Here is a 20,102-nt window from a genome sequence, read left to right on the forward strand (position 1 = left end):
TTATATAGCACTTTGGAAGTTGTATCATACTATACTCACTTAAGACAATCAACAGGCCCGTAACCAGGGAGGGTTCGGGGAGTTCGGACGAACCCCGCTGTTTGCTAGCTGGCTCCGCTTAGATGGCAAAAAAAAAAAAAAATCTCGAAAGAAGATTGCTTAAACTTAAAAAAAAAAACAAAACAATCCTGTTCAAATAATCTTTATAGACAGTAGCAACTTTTAATACAAGTTTCAAGATGAAACTCTTATTTATGTGGTCAGCGCAATTGGTTGGTCGTTAACATCTTCAAAAGGCTCCACTTTTTCCAAATTTGAACCCTCCTAAAAACAAGGACTTTTGATCATACCTTAGAAGTTGTAGAGCAAAGCTGACAACCACTAAAATTTAAATTTTAAAATTAATGAATCTCATACTGACGACCTGAGTAAAATTGCCCAATCCTTTAACGAACAATTTCCTTAAATTTTAGTAGTCAGTCCCAGTGGCGGCGCCAGCGGGGGCTTAAGCCCCCCACCGGACAAGTCAAGCCCTCCGCCGGACCGAGATTGTCGGGCAGTCAGACCAAAAAACATATAAAAATAGGCCCACACCAAGCCAACACATGTCTGTCACAGTCTGAGAGTGCCATTTTCGGCCATCCAGAGGTTGATATTCTTTAAAAAAATCTCATTTGGGAGGGGTACCCCCTCTCAACCCCTTCCTCCAGCTCGACCCGGACCGGACAATATTACAACTTCAATGTTGAAATTAAGTGCTATATACGTATGTGAGCCATTATCAAACATTTTTAATATCTCACTTGACATAGGTATGTTACCAGACGATTGGAAACATGCCAATATAGTTCCAATGTATAAAAAGGGAGAGTGACCCTGTGTCCAGAATTACAGACTAATATATCTCTGCTCAGTTGTTGGCAAAATGCTGGAAAGAGTAGTAGTTGACAACATTACATCATTTATGTTGGACAACGGGCTTGTCTCCAGTTTTCAACATGGAATCATTAAGCAGCTCTTGTTCTACGCTTTTGTCGTCGGTGCTTCATCATTGGTCTGCAATTCTTGACTTAAGTTCCCCTCCTCATATCGATGTGGTGTTTCTTGATTGGAGCTCTGCATTTGACAGGGTTGATCATTCCACTCTTCTTGCAAAACTTTATAACTATGGCTTCTGTGGTTCACTCTGCAGGTGTCTTAAATCCTTTCTTATTGGGCGTTCCCAAACTGTTCTTTTCCGGGGCCAATCTTCTTCTGTTGTCCCTGTGACCTCAGGGGTTCCCTGGGGTCAGTCCTATTCTATTTAATTAATTTATTTTTTACCTTCCAGATACTATCCAATTGTTTATTCCTCTTTACGCCAATGACACTCTCCTGTATCATGCTATTTTTTCTTCTAATGATGAAGCCATCCAGAGTGATCTCGACCATGTTTGTAGGTGGAGTGAGAGGAGTGGAATGTCCCTGAACCCGACCAAGTGCAGAGTAATGCGGGTCACCCAATCAACCAAGCTCTCTAAAAAGTTATATCAATGATGCTTGCCTGCAACTCACATCTACTCACAAGTGTCTTGATCTTAACATTGTATCTAACTTATCATGGGCTGCTCATGTTAGTGATGTCACTTCTAAGGGTCTGAAACTTCTTGGTTTATTAAGCAAAGTTAAAAATACAATCACTCCGAAGCTTTTATCAAATTCCCTCGTGAGACCAATATTAGAGTACAGAGTACCGAGCTGGTTTCCGTATCAGGTAGGACATATGAAATTTATTGAAAAGGTTCAGAGAAAAGCAACTCGTATGAGCATCCCATATGAACTCAGATCTGTGTTAAGCTATGAGAGAAATTAGTTAAATTTAATTTGATCTCAATGAATTCTAGATACGATTTTATTCTTGTTGCTTTTGTTTGTAAATGCCTTTATCATGTGTATGACTTAAATTGCTTGGAACTTGTTAACCTTAATACTAGACAAACTGATTATTTGTAGACAGAAAGGCATGTCTATTTCCCAAGTCATAAAATAAGAATTCAAAATTACATACTTGCCATATATTGTGTGTGTTGGTGTGGCTGTGTGTTTGGGTGTATTTTTGAGTATGTAATGTATATTATTTATTTATTTTGTTTCTGATGAATATTGTCTAATCAATTCTTAGGTAAACTGAATTTTGAGAAACTAAAGTGGGGCAGTGCAAAACTAAAATGGTGCAGTGCAAAACTAAAGTGGCACAGTGCAAAACCAAAAGTGGTCCTTTGTCCTTTGGCATTCAATAGTTTATTCCACTCCTTACCATCACTTATTGTTTATAATGCATTTGCAATTAATTACGGTAGCTACTAAAAAAAATGGAACCAAATAAATGGTTTTTTTTAGCTGATGCGCCCCATGCTTGCGTCGCCCAGCCTGACCATACCTTTAGTTCTGTGATATCTAAACAACACACCCTTTGACCTGTACAACATAAATAGAATATGTCTAACTTTTTGGATAAAGTTAATTTTATCGTAGCTTATTTCATGAAAATAATTACACAATTATTAATTGGTAGTCGAAAATAATAAGTAAGAGAAACGCGAATATTCTTGTGCTTTTATTTCCAAAAAAGTATGTTCGCCACCAGTGGCGCACTATCAAGGTCATCGAACTCAACTCAGCAAAATCGAAGATAATAAATAGCAGAAGATAAAAATATAGTGGAACATCTGTTCGAAATGCATTGTGGGTACACAAAGAGCAATTTTACCCCGTCTGCGCGGCGGTGCTATATATCAATAATAAAGGTGCCACTCTGTTTCGTTTTTTTCCTGTAGTTTCTCCACTCAGTCAGATGGTCAAATTTTAGCCCGCTTGTGGGAGGGCGAATGTTCCATCAATTTTAATGCAAATATGCGGAACAGCTCACTCTTCTGCTATTTAAGTTCTTTGGCAAAATGTACTGTTTGAAAGCATGGAGCTCCATGCTGTTATAATGCTTTAATATTAGTGAAGAACGGTGGAATGACCGATGTTGAAAGATATTTAAAGGTATGCTGACTTCTTTTTAAACAGTTTTATGCGATTGTGATAAAAAACATACAGTCTATATTAATTTTGTGACTTAGAAATAGATGGTTGTAGAGGCCAGCGCTCATCGCTAGCCCACCTAGCTAGACTAGGCCTAAACTCCTCGAATCTGAGACTGAGAGACGAGCCATTTTTATCTTGTACTGCTCTAGGGCATAGTACAAGACTATTGATATTTTAACAAGAAAAACGGAAATCAGATTACAGTACTATACATTTTAGGTAATATTTTCATTACTTTTATATTTACAGACTTGCTTAGACTGCCATGCATCAACTACATCCAAATTCTAAAAGTTGCTATTATTGAATACAATATTAAACTAACAGATGCCAGAAAAATGTTGATGTAATTAATTCTTATGTTAACTTAAATTTTGAGATGTAAATGTGCATCTTGTATTATTTTTATAAATTTTGATATTTCTACATTTATATATTAACTTGCTAGTCCATGTTTCCCCAATTGTTTGGAGAGCCACTTATACCCGATTCACACGTGAAATTAAATTTAACAAATTGTAACCGAGCGATCTCCCGAGTTATTCCTACCGAGATAAAAAGCATTCACACGCGTCTGTAAGGCTGTCTCTTATACACATCTAGATGTGTATAAGAGACAGAGGTAGGACATATGAAATTTATTGAAAAGGTTCAGAGAAAAGCAACTCGTATGAGCATCCCATATGAACTCAGATCTGTGTTAAGCTATGAGAGAAATTAGTTAAATTTAATTTGATCTCAATGTCTGCAGAAGGAAGAAAATTCGTGTAAAATTTACTCAGTGTTTATTCAATGAATCATTTTTTCCCCTACTGCGATATAGGTCTAGCCTAGGCCTAGTTGAGAACCCCTGTCACAGATGGACTGTTGAACTCACCATCACTGTAAACATTCGAAGCAATCAATGCCCTTAACAACTGCTATAAACTACTGTACTACTACTACTAAACTAGGCATAACTTCCAACGTTTCTGTCGACTCTTGATAATACCAGTAATAGTACTAACACCATCCCGACGTTCATTTTATGTATATCTTCTTCTTCTACCATTACTAATTAACATCAATAACAAGGGTAATGCATTCATCATTGAGAAAAACTAGGCCTATCTATTTCTAGTGGATCAGAATCGTCTGCAGAAGGAAGAAAAGTCGTGTAAAATTTACTCAGTGTTTATTCAATGAATCATTTTTTCCCCTACTGCGATATAGGTCTAGCCTAGGCCTAGTTGAGAACCCCTTGTCACAGATGGACTGTTGAACTCACCATCACTGTAAACATTCGAAGCAATCAATGCCCTTAACAACTGCTATAAACTACTGTACTACTACTACTACTAAACTAGGCATAACTTCCAACGTTTCTGTCGACTCTTGATAATACTAGTAATAGTACTAACACCATCCCGACGTTCATTTTATGTATATCTTCTTCTTCTACCATTACTAATTAACATCAATAACAAGGGTAATGCATTCATCATTGAGAAAAACTAGGCCTATCTATTTCTAGTGGATCAGAATCGTCTGCAAAAGGAAGAAAATTCAAAGAACCCTGTGAAACACAGTAGATTGTTGTTGTGTTGAAATCCCTGTGCATGCGCAGATCCATCCATGCTAAATCTCGGGAGCTTTACCAGCCTCAGCGAGGCTGGTAAAGATTACCGAGACGTTCCGAGATTTTACAAGGATATTACACGGAGGTACTTTCACATGTGCTGTAAAATGTTACTTTTGGTTACATTTTGTTACATTTGGTAAGATTTTTGTACGTGTGAATCGGGTATTAGATAGTAATTTATTTTACTTTTTGGCAATTCCGCTGGCTCTTGGGGAAACATGGATTGCCTTTTCATAGATTTTATTACATTTTGTACATGAACAAGGCAAAAATAAATGAAATATACAGTATTTAATTAGGAACTTTGGATGGGCTTCTTTTCATATATTCAGCTTCTATTCAAAAATTAGTTTTGCAAATAACATTTTCAAAATGAATGCTATACATATTGAACTAGTGGATTTGCATGTGTGCTCCAAGAAAAATAAAATTTAAAAATAATGAGACGACGATGTACAATCATGGAAGGTTCACTTGCAGAACACAAATTTATTAAAATGTAATAAAACTAGAGCCTTGCAGGCGCCAACGTTCCTATGCATGATACATGACTTAACCAACCATCTTTTCGGTGTCCTCCCAGTTGGTCGAAATCCATTTTGTCGAAACCCGGTTTGCCGAATTTAACCCTCTTTGCCGAAAACCCACTTTGTCGAATCCAATTCACTGAACACATGAAATCCCAGATGGCCGAAACCCTGTTTGCCGAATTTGAATTTTGTTGTCACCGTCGTACAAGAACGAAGCACACTACCATTTTGAAATAAAATGTAATAAACAGCAATTATGTAGGCAAAATCGAATGTAAACTCAGACGTAACTATTTTGAACTAATAAATGTAATAACGGTAATTATTGTAGGCGAAACTGAATGTAAACTAAGACTTAACAACCACAAACAAATTATTTAAAGACCATCAAAAGGGCTTCCTGTTGCTTGCCACTTTAATTTACTAATAATAAGACTAATAATAGCTTCAGTAGATCTGAAATTGGTGCCTAAAATTAACTAGTCTAAATCACTGATAGTATGGCTCTTTAATTTGAAATAGTGAGCAATAGGGAAGCCCATTGAAGCCCTCTGAAAATACATGCTTCATATTATCATTTATAATATAAGACAGTATATCTAACCGTATTGCCAGATTTATCTTGCCGAACGCCCTCTTGACGGTTATTTTTATTTGGACCTGTTCGACCATGAAGCCTTCGTGGTCTAGTGGTTATGACGCTCGCCTTGTCAGCGAGAGGTCGCAGGTTCAAATCACGTCGGAGGCATTTTATTACACATGACATGTTGGTGATGATCAAAAGATATCCAATCCACGTATGCTTCAATATATATAAAATAAGTAAGCAGAACAGAAATAACATTCTTCACAAGGTGACTACTTTGAAGCATATATTTTATTTTTAAAAAAACCAAATTTTCGGGAGCGCCTGCTCCCCTCTTCAGGGTTACAATTGAATATATATATATATATATATATAGTTCTGTGTTAGTCTCTTGGATTTGTTCCTGAAGGAGGCTTTGTGGTTATTGTATCTTGTCTTAAATGCGTTTTCTGTGAGTCCTACGTATGTTTGGTTTGTTATTAGTTGTAACCGTTGCCTGGTAGATAACACATTCTTTGAGGCAGTGGCCAGACATTGGGCATTCTTCGGGCTTCCTGCAGTTGCATCCTTTGTTGGTTTGCTGATTTGTTTTCTTGTTTATGGTTGCTTTGTTGTGGCCATCAATTGTCTGTTTAAGGTTTCCAGTGCAACTGTCGAAATTAGTTACAGTCTTTATGGCCCAAAATAGTGATTTTAGACCACATTGGTAATGTAGCAAATTTCTTTGAAAAAATTTCGTAGGCCTAGGCCTAGCTAGGTATACAGTATTTTTTTTATAGTAGTTTGGAACGATATTGGGAGTGGGGGAGCTGGTAGTGGCCTACTAGACTACAATTTATTTGAAAATAGCTTGGGCCCGATCGTCCACACCAGTTGGGCCCAATCGTCTGTCACCCAAAGTTTTCATTATGATGATCAAGAACGTACACGATCTAGGCCCTAGGCTAGGCCTAACCTTGCTGTCGTCACTCTGCTACCTATACTACCGCATATTAACAAAGAAAGCGACCTACGCCGTGCATTCCCGTGCATTCTTAAATTTTACACACATTATTTAATTGTATTAGACGATAACACGATATCATTAATTTAACGATCTACCACCCTCGCATCACAGTAACTACTGTCTGTCTGGACCATTGTTCAGGTAGCCGTAACTCAAAAAGTAAATCTTTTTTAATCTCCAAATTCTTAGGAATCCTAACCCACCAGTATTACTTCTTATATACACAGTAATAAACTTAACTAAACTTAAAATTTGCCCCAGATACAGCCCTCCAAAAATGCAAAAAGTTTGTCCAGGCAGGTTTTTGTCCAATTTTTAGACCATTGCTATTCCACAATGGTACATACTACGACTTTTCTAATTGCAGATTTGGAATCAGCAGTAAAAGATGTCCTACACCACAAAATCTGAAGGTTATAGGCGCTGTACTTCCAGAGATATTAGCATACGAAAATCAAAGTTAATTTCACAGTGCACTAATTTGTGCCACGCCCCCTTTTACATCAAACTGCCGCTACGGGAAAACAAACAGGAATTGGAGTCTAAAAATTAATAACTGTCAGTATAAAAAATTTTTTAAATCTATGATCCCATGGTATGGAATTACCCAACTCTTAAAAAATTTAGTTATTTCAGATTATGTTAAAATATGTGTAGTTTTCAACATAGTATCTAACCATGAAAGAGCTGAGTACCAAAGCTGAAATTTGGTGTATAAGTAGATCTAATATATCTGGTTAACTGGTGTAAATTTAAGAAAAGATTTTAACTGTCCACATGACGAACCGTTATTGGGAAACATTTTTTTTATACTTTTTTAGGGCTGGTCCCAACTTTGAATGGATGCCATTTTAATTCATTTGATCAGCCTGTGCTTGCTTGTGGCTAGAGACAACTACCCATAGATAATATATCTGTAACTTAAGATGTATACACTCACTCATATGGACACAGGTTGACATTGAAAATCACAAAAAAATTGCGTCGTTAATAAAAGTGGCTATTTGGAGTGCAGATAACTTAAGAAAAGAAGGGATAACAGTTAATGCCATATTTATGTAATATGGTGGAATATAAGTTAGAATACCAAGTTTGACCTTGATAGCTATTACCAATCCCGAGTTATAAGCTTCCAAAGTTGGAGGAAATTGTATTTGCGCATCTTGAAGAGCCACGCCCCTTTTTTGGGGCGTCAATATCTTGGAAACTACCTATCCAGTAGGGCTAATCTTTTGTGTATGTTGATTTTTCACATAGTGGATCATTTTTAAAAAGTTTCATAAAAATCGGAGACGGTCGACCTGGGACTGATTTGACACAGAATTACCCTCATACAACAGAAAAAATCGTCGCATGGAGGTAGCGAAAAATGGAGATCTAAATGAAAAAATGATGTATTTCAGCAAGTATTAAAACCTTTTTTTTATTTTAGGCCTTCTTCAAAATGCCATTGCCTACAGCAGTTGATTTTTTTTTTCTCCACGAAACCAAAATAGTTTCATCCATGCTGACTTGCCGATCGGTTAGCGTGAGGTCAGTGAACACTGCAGAAACTTCACATCAAACTTCGCATCGCAAGGTAAAACAAAATGTCGGAAAACTTTTCTTTGACGCATGCGCATTTGCATAAAAGTCTACACACACACACTACACACAGGAAAAACAGTGAAGAGTGATTACAATAGGTCCTATTGCATTACATGCATAGGAACTAATAAAATGGATATTCTGATAGTTTCTCTATAATAGGGAACAGTGAAAAGTTCCCTGCTCTATAACATTACAGTGAGTAAACTTAGAAGATCTGGCATATACATACTGTAGTATAAATAAATGGTAACCAATACAATCAGTTGAGTTAATGAGACGTGAATTAATTACAAGTAAGTAATTCACAACTACAAACATTTTCACAAGTTTACAAACAGTACGCGGGGGGTGGGGGGTAGACAAATTTGTACACTTTCACATATACATAAATGTAGATTCAATTTTTATGACCAATTACATAAATGTAGATTCAATTTTTATGACCAATTATAATGCAACCATGGATATAATATCCATTTTCAAGTAACCAAGTAATGGTACTGGTACTGGTATAGGCATTTATAATGCGCCTCTTCTGCAGTTATAAAGCGCAGTTCTTTTTCCTGGTCATCGGGTCCACATGCTAAGTGTTGCTGCTGGTAATCAGCGCAGGAGCTGGCAAATCCATCAGAAAAAAAATTTTAAAAAATCAGTAGATCAGTTTTTGGTATATCTGGTCTGGGACAATTCCTGTTGAATGGTCCTCATATCCACACCTTACTCTGGATCATTACCAAAATGTAATCATTTCTTCACTGGACCATGTCAAACTGTTCCAGAAAGTTTTATTTAGATCCATTGATAACATTAGCACTTTAAATGACCCCCAAGTCGTCACCCAAATCTGGATCGTCACCAAAAAGTCATAATTTCTTCCTTGTAACTTGGTTAAACTTGCCTAAAAACGACATTCAGATCAGTGATCAGTTCTGTTATATATGGTCTGGTACATTTCATTTGAATGGTCCTCCTATCCACAACCTACACCAGATCTTCAAGAAAATGTAATCACTTCTTCACTGGACCAACTATTGATAAGTTGTTTGAGATATTTTTACACGACTATTTTTAATTTTATCTACTCATATCATCGAAATGATGTGTCAAATAAATTGGTGGGAAAATATTAGGGGACGAGTAAACTCAACTGACAGCACCGTGACAGCACTTTTTATTGACTGCCAAGTGCGAGTTATCTTGTCCGCTTTTTGCATGGGTTGGTATATGTTCAAAGGGCGCCCCGACCTGTACCGCTCAAGTGTATTGGATTGGATTGGATTTATTCGGTGTAAACACCAAGTATAGCCCACGAAAGTCTAGAAGAAGACTTATTTCCAGTGGGGTCCTTCTGGTCGTGATTGGACAGTACACCGGGAGACAATCCCCTACTCTTTTCCGAAGAGTGTACTGTGTTCTTTAACGTGCACATAGGCCATAAATGTACATGGGACCAACGGCTTAAACGTCTCATCCGAAAGACGGTGCCCTATGTAACTTGTATTTAAGCCCTCTAGCTGAAACACAAGGAGAGGCAGCGACGGGAATTGAATTGGGGACCTAGTGATCTCCATGGTTCAGCGCACACCAGATTAGCCGACTGAGCTAAGCTGCTCTCTACCGGGAACATAACACAACAACCATACATACGTTATTTGTACATCATCGTCTAGGTGTATCTTCCCCGAACTACCAACTGTTGAGTCTGTGGTTCCACAATATAAAACAAAGAAGTTATAAACGCTAGAATGTTAACCGGATTTTGACGAGTATACTCGTCCCTGGGGTCCTCAGCAACACCCTGTAGGATGGTACCGGTTTACCGGCCAGCTCAGGCATGAAGAGACCCTTAGGGGTGAAGAAAGTTACTGTATGAGCTTGATAAATAATGTATGCATGTATGATATGGAATTATTAACTTCTAAATAACATGAGGTCAACAATTGAGCCTCCAAACTTATCTTGTTGTTGGTTATGTACCACCGTCCTTGGGCTGTTTGCCCTCAATTCTACTTCTACTGTACGTGTAGTTAAATGGCAGAGTCGAAACATGTGGATGTATTGCCACATGTGTACATGTGCATGTACACGTGTGGTGCTATGTAAAATTGTCCAAAAAAAAAATTTTAAAAAATTTAGAAGGTGTGAGTAAAATTAGAGCCGTTACTTAAGGTGATACAACAGCTGGCTTAAAGGCCCCGGAAGATACATTATACCGATTCGCATATTGACATAAATAGCAGTTTCCCACAGTCTTTTTATTACTTTTAAGTCAATACACATATTTATCATATTATCAGTATTAGGATATTTATATAGTCATTCGCTGAATGAAATTGACTGAAGACATACAATAAAAAATGTGTTCCATACACCGGGTTTAAAATTGTTTGTCGCCGTCAAAACGGTCCTACACCAACTGCTGAGCACATTTGCAGTACTTTGTCGTGTCTAGGCCTAGGCTAGGCCCCTTTGGCCTGGCTTTGCCTTTTTGAAAAATGTCAGATAGCGATTCCTTTTGCTTAATAGCAGATTTTCCATCCGGGAAGACTCTCGTCCCATACCAATCTCACAATTGGTGCTCTTTATAAAAAGTATGCAAAATGATTATTTTCGGTCATTTTTTCGGCATCATTAAGACGTTTTGGGGGCATATAAAAATATTTTAAAAATCAGAGGCGGGCCAAAAACAATGGTCGGGCGATGACGCTAAACAAGTATTTTTTGGGGGTCTTAAACCTAAATGACCTTTGACCTTGTATCGTAAATCCATCAAAAAATAGAAGAATAGCATGAAAACCATATTTTAGAACACTATTACAAAAGTGTGACAGAATAGACAAAATAAATGTGACAAAAAAAAAAGAGTTTAACAAGTTTTATTACAAGAGTATTTTAAGTACAAGAGTTTTTTATTACTAAATTACGAAGTGCAACAGTTTCATTACAAAATATGACGGGTATTACAATATGAGTGCAACAATACAGATCAGTCCAACTAATTGATCCAGAGAATTTACCAGTAATGAGGGCCTTGACATTTGTCATACAAAGCCCTTCTCTTTCCAAACCCACATTGTATACAAAATTAAATTTGTATTGGTTTCAATACTTTTTAGTCATTGTTATTTAAATTGACATGTACTACCATGAGATTTTTCTTAACCAATTCATAAATTTAAGAAACCATGCCAACCTGAAAGTCAACATATTTAGTATTTCTTTTACTACATTCTTTTAAACAATTCTAAATGCATTTCATCACTTGAAACCAAACCATCTGTTAGACCAATATTGAGGGCAACTGAAAATCTACAATGATATTATAAAATTACTTGTCTTTGCTAATTTTTTCCTTAGCACTTTATCTAAGATCTGAGAAACTACATCAACTCTGACTTAAATTAACGATGGCCCTGTCAGTAGTAATGACAATATTTGTGCTTTTTTTAGCCATGTAGTAAAGTAAAATAGTACTATTATTTTCAGTGTACAGTAGTAGTAGAAGAAGAATAGGAAGAGGAAGAGGACTAAGAAGAAGAATAGCTTTTTTTTTGTTTTATAATAATAAATGTGTTGAGTATACTGATATTGATTATGCGATGAGGGTTTTTCTTTTATATCTTTCGTTGTTATTAATAAAACATGCCAATTCTCAGAAAATATTTTCTAATTTTATTATATTACCACCTTTTTATTACATAGATCTTTTTCAAAACATAACTGCTTTTAAAACATTAAATAGACCCATTAAACACAAAAACTGCTCTGGCTTCGGGGATTCGCCCCCCTGACCCGACCCTACCCTTAGGCAGGCCCCTGGTCCCCACGCCCAGAGAACCCCCCTTGAAATGACCTGGCTACGGGCCTGCACCAAATCCTGTTTACCCTGTAAAACCTAACAAGACAATCTCACCGAGCCAAAAAATCCAGTGCAAACACGGCAACTTGGTGAAACTCCCTGAATCACCTTCATTGGAATGACCTTTATCGGTCTGCTGAAAATCATGCATGCATTGACATGAGGTCAATTATTTCCCTCCTTTTCAGATACTGTAAAAACAAACTTCGCACCTGAATTAAACTTGCTCTCTTGTTATTCTCTCCCTATGGATATGTTGAAGCATTCGCAAAGCAGAAGTAAAAGTCATGATGTAGCACCCTCATTATTTGCTTTTCACGGCCTCAGAAGTCTTTCCACAACTGTGGTGTAACATACTGAGTCAAAAAATTCCAAGTGTGGACAGAGGTAAGATTTCCCTTCCCAGGGTCTTGGTAAGATTTTTACCAAAATAAGTCCAGTGCAAATGAGGCTTTAGTTATCAAATATTGTATAGTGAAATATAGCCTCTCACAACCTTAGATTTAAAAAAATCTTGCATACAAATTGTGGCATTAATTTATAATACAAATGTTGACATTTAGATCTGCTCAAAAGTTTGCGGAAATCCCAAAGGTGAAATGTTTAATCAATAAGCTAATTAGTATGTTTTAATTAAAGGATCAGGATAATAAGCTATTCAACACTGACAGACACTTTAATATGACAGTTAAATACACCCTGAACTGGCAGAGAATACTTAATATTGTATAATTCATAGCCAACTAATTTATTCAGGACTAGGTAATGAGCAAAGGGGCTCCATGGGTATTTGATTCTTACAGTGTCTAGTTGTAAATCAAATTTTATTTTCAAAATGTTATAAGAAATAATATGATCATATGGGAAGCTTTATACAACCTTTGAGATTTCATTTCATTCATTTTAACAATCATGGCTGATTACCTAGACATATTGTAAATGTGAAATTGTGTGCTATGTATTAATGATAATGTACTGTTGTTTGGAAGAGACGTATGAAAAATAAAATATTCAAGGGATTTGTCTGTTTTGGAGAGGAAGGAGTGAGTATGATTTGACAGTTTTTACGAGAGTGTTTCTCTACAGTATTCGAATTTCCTAAAATAATAAAATAATTATTTTGATTACAAAGCATTACAAAACAAACTAGAATATACAGTACATTTATGGGCAACTAATTCCACTTTTTAATGAAAAATGGAAAATTTGGTGTCTAATCATATGTTATATGATTAGACAACCATACTTATTTCTGTTATTATAATGCTAACATTTTGGAATACAAAATGCCAAAATATTACAGCTTTCAGAAATGAATACCATACTATTATTTACTAAGCAATTATTAGAGCTGCACTAGCGGAAAATTATTATACGCAGGTTAGATTTAATGCTTGAAAAAATTTCCTGAGGGCCATGGAAGGCCTGAAGAAAATTTTTGAATGCATTAAATCTAACCTAAGTATAATTTTCAATCTAGTGTACGATGTATGCAGTTATCATACACACCAAGGCTCATGCATTCGAGGTCAGAGGTGGCACCAGGATTTGACCGAAGTGAGGTCTAATATTCATCGTGGTGCATTGTATGTACAAAAGTTGAATTGGTATTTTGCACACGAACATATAAAAATTCAAGCCAAGCGTACACTATGTGAAATATTACTGTACTGCGGGGGATAGGCAAATAATATTGGAGTTGCAGTGATGACGTCACGATTGACCTATAATATACAATAGAGTGCCTATGCTTGTTAGATAAACAAAGATATGCAACTGAACTGCCATTAGTGGCTTATAAAAACTCTGTAAACTTACTAGAATTCAATGCTTAACAAAATCACATTAATACTTCATTATTCTTATTGTCAGAGGACGAATCCTCACTAGTTTCATAATTACTCACCTCACTACTACTTGTTACCATTTTGTTCTGCAACTATAATATCTTTTGGCTCAGTGTTTCTTCTATGCATATCACTTCCCATCCAAAAATATATTCAAAGAGAAGCACTAAGCTACACCTGCCAGGAGATATTGTAGCAGAACAATACTAAAGCAGTCAGTCCATATAGTGCACCGCCACCCTGTGCCTTAATATCCAACAATACGCAGGCTGTGTATGATGGACAATTCCAATATTTTCGCCCTGTGCCTGAATACTGGAAAATACGCAAACAGGCCATTCCATTATTTTCTTCTATGTTCAGGGTAAAAAATTGAATTTCCATGTCCTTGACCTTTGACCTTTTCTTCCCAAAATACAATCATCTCTTTCTTTGGATATTATGTACCATTCTACTAAATTTTATCATAGAGAAAATAGAATTTATTTTCTCTATGGTTTTATGATGATACATTCATTTTTTGTGTAATCTTCCTATACAGAGAGACAGACAGGGAATACATAACCTCCTTTGGCAGAGGTAATAACAAACGAAAGCATCAATGATGCAATAGCCCACTTGCCAATAGCTGGCAATGTTTAAGTACTGTCGGTGGGTGGAGGTTGTGTGGAGTGTTGTTATGTGTATTGAGCATGAAGAAAAACGTTTAAAGTTATAGTAGTTGTATGCATCATCATAGACCTTTTTTGTAATGTTCACTTAACAGTTAGGAAAGGTGTGATGTTGTGTACAGTGATATTAAAGGAAATATGGTTGTTGTATAAGGTTTGTTGTGGACGTAACTTTTTGAAATATTTTGTACTGTAATTATGAAGATATTTAGACAGTTTGGTGAGTGAATGGAATTTGTTGCATAGAAGTATTTCATTCTGAAGAAATATATTTTATATATATATGTATATATGTGTGTATATATATGTATATGTGTATGTGTGTGTATGTATGTATATAAGATGTGTATAAGAGACAGATGGTACACTGTGCTTTATCTTGTTAATTATTAAAAGCTGACTTGCACCCAACTTCAGATTTCATTTTGGTACACCTGTCTTGTCCCTACGCTGAATGACAAAATGTCTTATGTCCCAATGCAGTGACTAAATAGTGGAAGGTCTTTTAAACCTGAAATATGAACTTAAAGCCAGGGGTTTCAAAAAATGGGTATTTTGTTTTATGCACAATTCTGGTATTCTGTTGCTGGACACCAAAATCTGCCGAGTATTTTTATTCTTAAGCGAATTGTCCAATATTTTTTGTTTTGTCTCACACTACTCTGGCTTACAAATCTATGTTTTTAGAATGATAAATATATTAAATGTATATTTCTGTACAGTAGACAGTAGTTTAACACTATTTATTTACTCTCTTCTAGACAAACTATTGTATCAAAAATTTAATAGATATTTCTTTTTGCCTTTTCCATTTCAATTTTGTTTAAAATAAGTAATTTTTAAGTAATTTAGGCACAGTAAGATTTAGATACAGTAGTTTTATATTTATGTACATAGTTTTTCTTTGACACTCTAGTTTTAAGTTCAATTTCTTTTTTCGTTTTGCTTTTCTTTTATTCTTTTTACTTGTGATCCACTTGTGATACTAATGCTGTCACTGAAAGTGTAATCACATAGAAATAAATAAATAAATAATAATAAACTGAAATTCTCTAGCAGTGGATAATTGAAATAAACCAGTAACAGTTTAACACCTTCATATTTAAAACCAGCCTTTCAAGGAGGTTTGTACAAGTGATTCTTACAGCTGCAACTTGGCATGGGAAAGAAACAATAGATGTGCAGGAAGATAAATGAGTTTAATTAAGTGTCGATTACGTAACGAAGGGGATTAGGTGACCTAAGCATTCTGCTCCAAAGATCAATGATATGTTGCTTTGATCAATACCTGAATCTGGAAGCCGACATTTAATGGTGTTGAATAAAATAGAAAATATTTCCTTACTTAATAGAATGATGCTTTAAAACATGAACTTTTTTTTTTTATCAGGCCATGCCTTTTTAGCCTAAAGCCGCACTGGACTTAAAAAAGGGAAGATTTTACCGAGACCGTTGGTAACATTCCAATTGGTAAATCTTACTGTTGTTCGCACTTGGACTGACACGGTTAGTTTTACCATAAGCAATGGTAAAACTAACCGAGTCGTGAAAAGCCCTACAGAGTGGTACATGCCATCAACTTCAGAGACTCGTGAGAGTTTAACCGACTTGCGCTGTTCGCAATGGACTTTCCTGGACAAATGGTAGTCGGTTTAAATAAACTAACCGCTTGGTTCGGGTAAGTTATCTGAAAGTAAGTTTCCTGGGTTGTTTGCACTGAACTTTTATTACTGGTAAACTTACCGGGGTGTTCTGTACGATTGTGACTTAAGTAAACACCAGTTGCATCCTAAAGCATTATTTTTTAAAGTAAAATAAAAATAAGATTTATGGTAATAAAAATGTTGATACTTGCCTATATTTTCCTGTGCAATGTCAAGCAAGGGAGGAGAGGATCCTACTGTTTGTGTTATCAGTTTATCACAGAGTAATTCTAACTGTTCCAACTAATGAAAAACTGTCCAGTTATTTTCAGTGAAGCCTATTGTTCCACTAGCCTGGCTAATGAAAATTAGCAAGACAATGGCTGGGATGGACAATTCACACTAAAACAACCTTAAGCATTATGTTAAAAAAGAAGAGACGTATTCATTAGTGGCTTAAGTCAGCTAGGATTAGTTGACAGTCAAAGATTATAGATAAAATTTGCATATGTAAATCATAGACTTAGCTTACCTGTCTCTTATACACATCTGACTCGTGAGAGTTTAACCGACTTGCGCTGTTCGCAATGGACTTTCCTGGACAAATGGTAGTCGGTTTAAATAAACTAACCGCTTGGTTCGGGTAAGTTATCTGAAAGTAAGTTTCCTGGGTTGTTTGCACTGAACTTTTATTACTGGTAAACTTACCGGGGTGTTCTGTACGATTGTGACTTAAGTAAACACCAGTTGCATCCTAAAGCATTATTTTTTAAAGTAAAATAAAAATAAGATTTATGGTAATAAAAATGTTGATACTTGCCTATATTTTCCTGTGCAATGTCAAGCAAGGGAGGAGAGGATCCTACTGTTTGTGTTATCAGTTTATCACAGAGTAATTCTAACTGTTCCAACTAATGAAAAACTGTCCAGTTATTTTCAGTGAAGCCTATTGTTCCACTAGCCTGGCTAATGAAAATTAGCAAGACAATGGCTGGGATGGACAATTCACACTAAAACAACCTTAAGCATTATGTTAAAAAAGAAGAGACGTATTCATTAGTGGCTTAAGTCAGCTAGGATTAGTTGACAGTCAAAGATTATAGATAAAATTTGCATATGTAAATCATAGACTTAGCTTACCTGTCTCTTATACACATCTGACTCGTGAGAGTTTAACCGACTTGCGCTGTTCGCAAACTCGCCCATAGAAAACCCGCCCTTGGAAACTTGTCCCATAAAAAAATGTACACTTCTTAGACCATGCAGTCTTCAAAATAAAAATTGTAACCTTTAGTAATCAACTACATTTTCCACATACATAGAAATTTTTGAAACTTTATTAAAAAAAAAACCTAAACCATAATTTACCACTATAGACACTTTTTGACAAAAATGAAAAATTATGACTTTTGTTACCCAATGAGAAGTGTTCTTATATAGACAATGGGTCGTGTCTCATATTATTTGTTATATTTTTATTATTCATTATTTTCATTTGACTCGCATAAATAATTTTGTTCGAAGAACATTTATATGCAGTTGTACTTCGCAGCACTTCACTTGTAATTTGCAATTTCTAGTCTTAATTTTGTATCCTCCATCCCTGAACTTGCTGGAGATTCCCTTCTTGTTACTATGGACGTTTCTTCCCTCTATTCTAACAACAACGAAGGCTTGAATGCTCTTTCATCTTTTCTTCACAAACACGATTTTCCACCCGAACATATCCACGATATTAATAGCATTACCCATTTCATGCTTACCCATAACAATTTTGTTTTCAATAATGAGCACTTTCTCCAAGTTAAAGGTACAGCCATGGGTACCAAGATGGCGCCCAGCTATGCCAACATCTTCATGGCATTCCTGGAAGAAAAACTTATCTCTGCTTTTCAATTTAAACCCGCTCATTATCACCGTCACATAGACGATATTTTCTTCGTCTGGAACCATGGGCTTGACAATCTTTTGCTTTTTGAAAGACATGCTAACACATTTCACCCTCACATTAAATTCACACTTGACTACTCATCCCAGAACATCCCTTTTCTCGATGTATCCGTCTCTATCCAAAATGGTCACCTCACCACTTCAGTTTAAACTAAACCTACTGACAATCACTCATACCTTAATTTCTATAGCTCCCATCCCCTCAGTCTCAAAAAATCTATTATTTATAGCCAATGCCTTCGCCTTAAACGGATCTGTTCAGATGAGGCCGATTACACCGCCAATGTCGGTCTACTCATGGGATATTTTATTGACAGCGGTTACCCTATCCCCCTCATCCAATCCCAAATAGCCAAAGCTAATAAACGATCCCGCCAAGACCTTCTCGCCCCCAACCCAAATCCACCACTGACCGAATTCCTCTAGTTTTTGACTTTCATCCCCAAGTGTCCGTTCTCACTAACTCCATTAGGAAAGATTTCTCCATACTTCAACAGCACGAATCCACTAACACCTTATTTGACTGTCCCCCTCTCCTTGCCAATCGCCAACCCAGCAACCTTAAATCTCTTCTTTCTTCTTCTAATATTAATGATAACCCTAACCACGGTAACCTTAAATGTAATAAACCTTGTATGTTATGCACTTTACTCATTACTGACAGCAACATTGAAATTCCTAATAGCAAACATACCATTCATCCACCTCCTTTCAACTGCGATTCTTCTAATGTTATTTACTTAATTACCTGCAATATTTGCCCCACTGTTCATTATATAGGCAAGACCAGCACTAAATTTCGTACTAGAATTAATAACCGCAAGCCCTCCATCCGCAAAAATCTCCCTGGATTCCCTGTTGCCGAGCATTTCAATGCCCCTAACCATAGTATCAACAACATGAAATTTGCCATTATCGCCGGTAATTTCAAGTCTCATTCAGACAGAAAAATTAATGAACTCAAATATATTCTCAAATACAAAACTCACCTCTTTGGCCTCAACAGAGATCTCGGCATCATTAGTGATTACACATTCAGCCACCACTAACATTATTGTATCACCGTTTATTATATTATTACATTATTTTACACATGCTGTTTATTTTTGTCATATCCCGGCTTCTGTTTGATTTTCATTGTTATTATTTGGTTTTTGCTTTTGATCACTCATTCCTATTTGCGATTTTGACCTAGACATATTTTTATTCTTTTTTATTTTATTCATTCATGTATTTTTATATCAACTGTTTTATTATAACGTGTTGTTTACTTATTTCCTACCTTCTTGATGTAGCTATGCTACACTCATTTTTATTATACTTTTTCAAACATTGATTCATTTTGACTATTTTATTTATTTACCTCGCTCTTAACATTATATATTTATTATTTTACATACTTGCGTCCATTGTAGCCTAAATGTTATGCTACGTTTCTCTATTTCCTGTTTTTATTTGGAATTTTGGTCAATATACTATAGTCTGTTTATTATACTGTCGGCATAATGTGGGAACGACTATTAATATCCGTTCTCATTGCAAACTGTTTATTACTATCAATGTATAGGCCTACCCGATTTTAATTACTCTCATTATAATCCGCATTGTTATTCTTTAACTCCTCCCACTATAGTGGTTATATGTGTCCACTTTTTGCTAGTTTTTTTTTACATGTACCTTGATAAAGACCTGAGGATAGGTCGAAATATTTGTTTACTCTAATAAAG

This window comes from Anneissia japonica, unplaced genomic scaffold (assembly GCF_011630105.1).
Source record: "Anneissia japonica isolate Jap-2015-1 unplaced genomic scaffold, ASM1163010v1 scaffold288012_len1326614_cov192, whole genome shotgun sequence".
NCBI lineage: Eukaryota > Metazoa > Echinodermata > Crinoidea > Comatulida > Comatulidae > Anneissia > Anneissia japonica.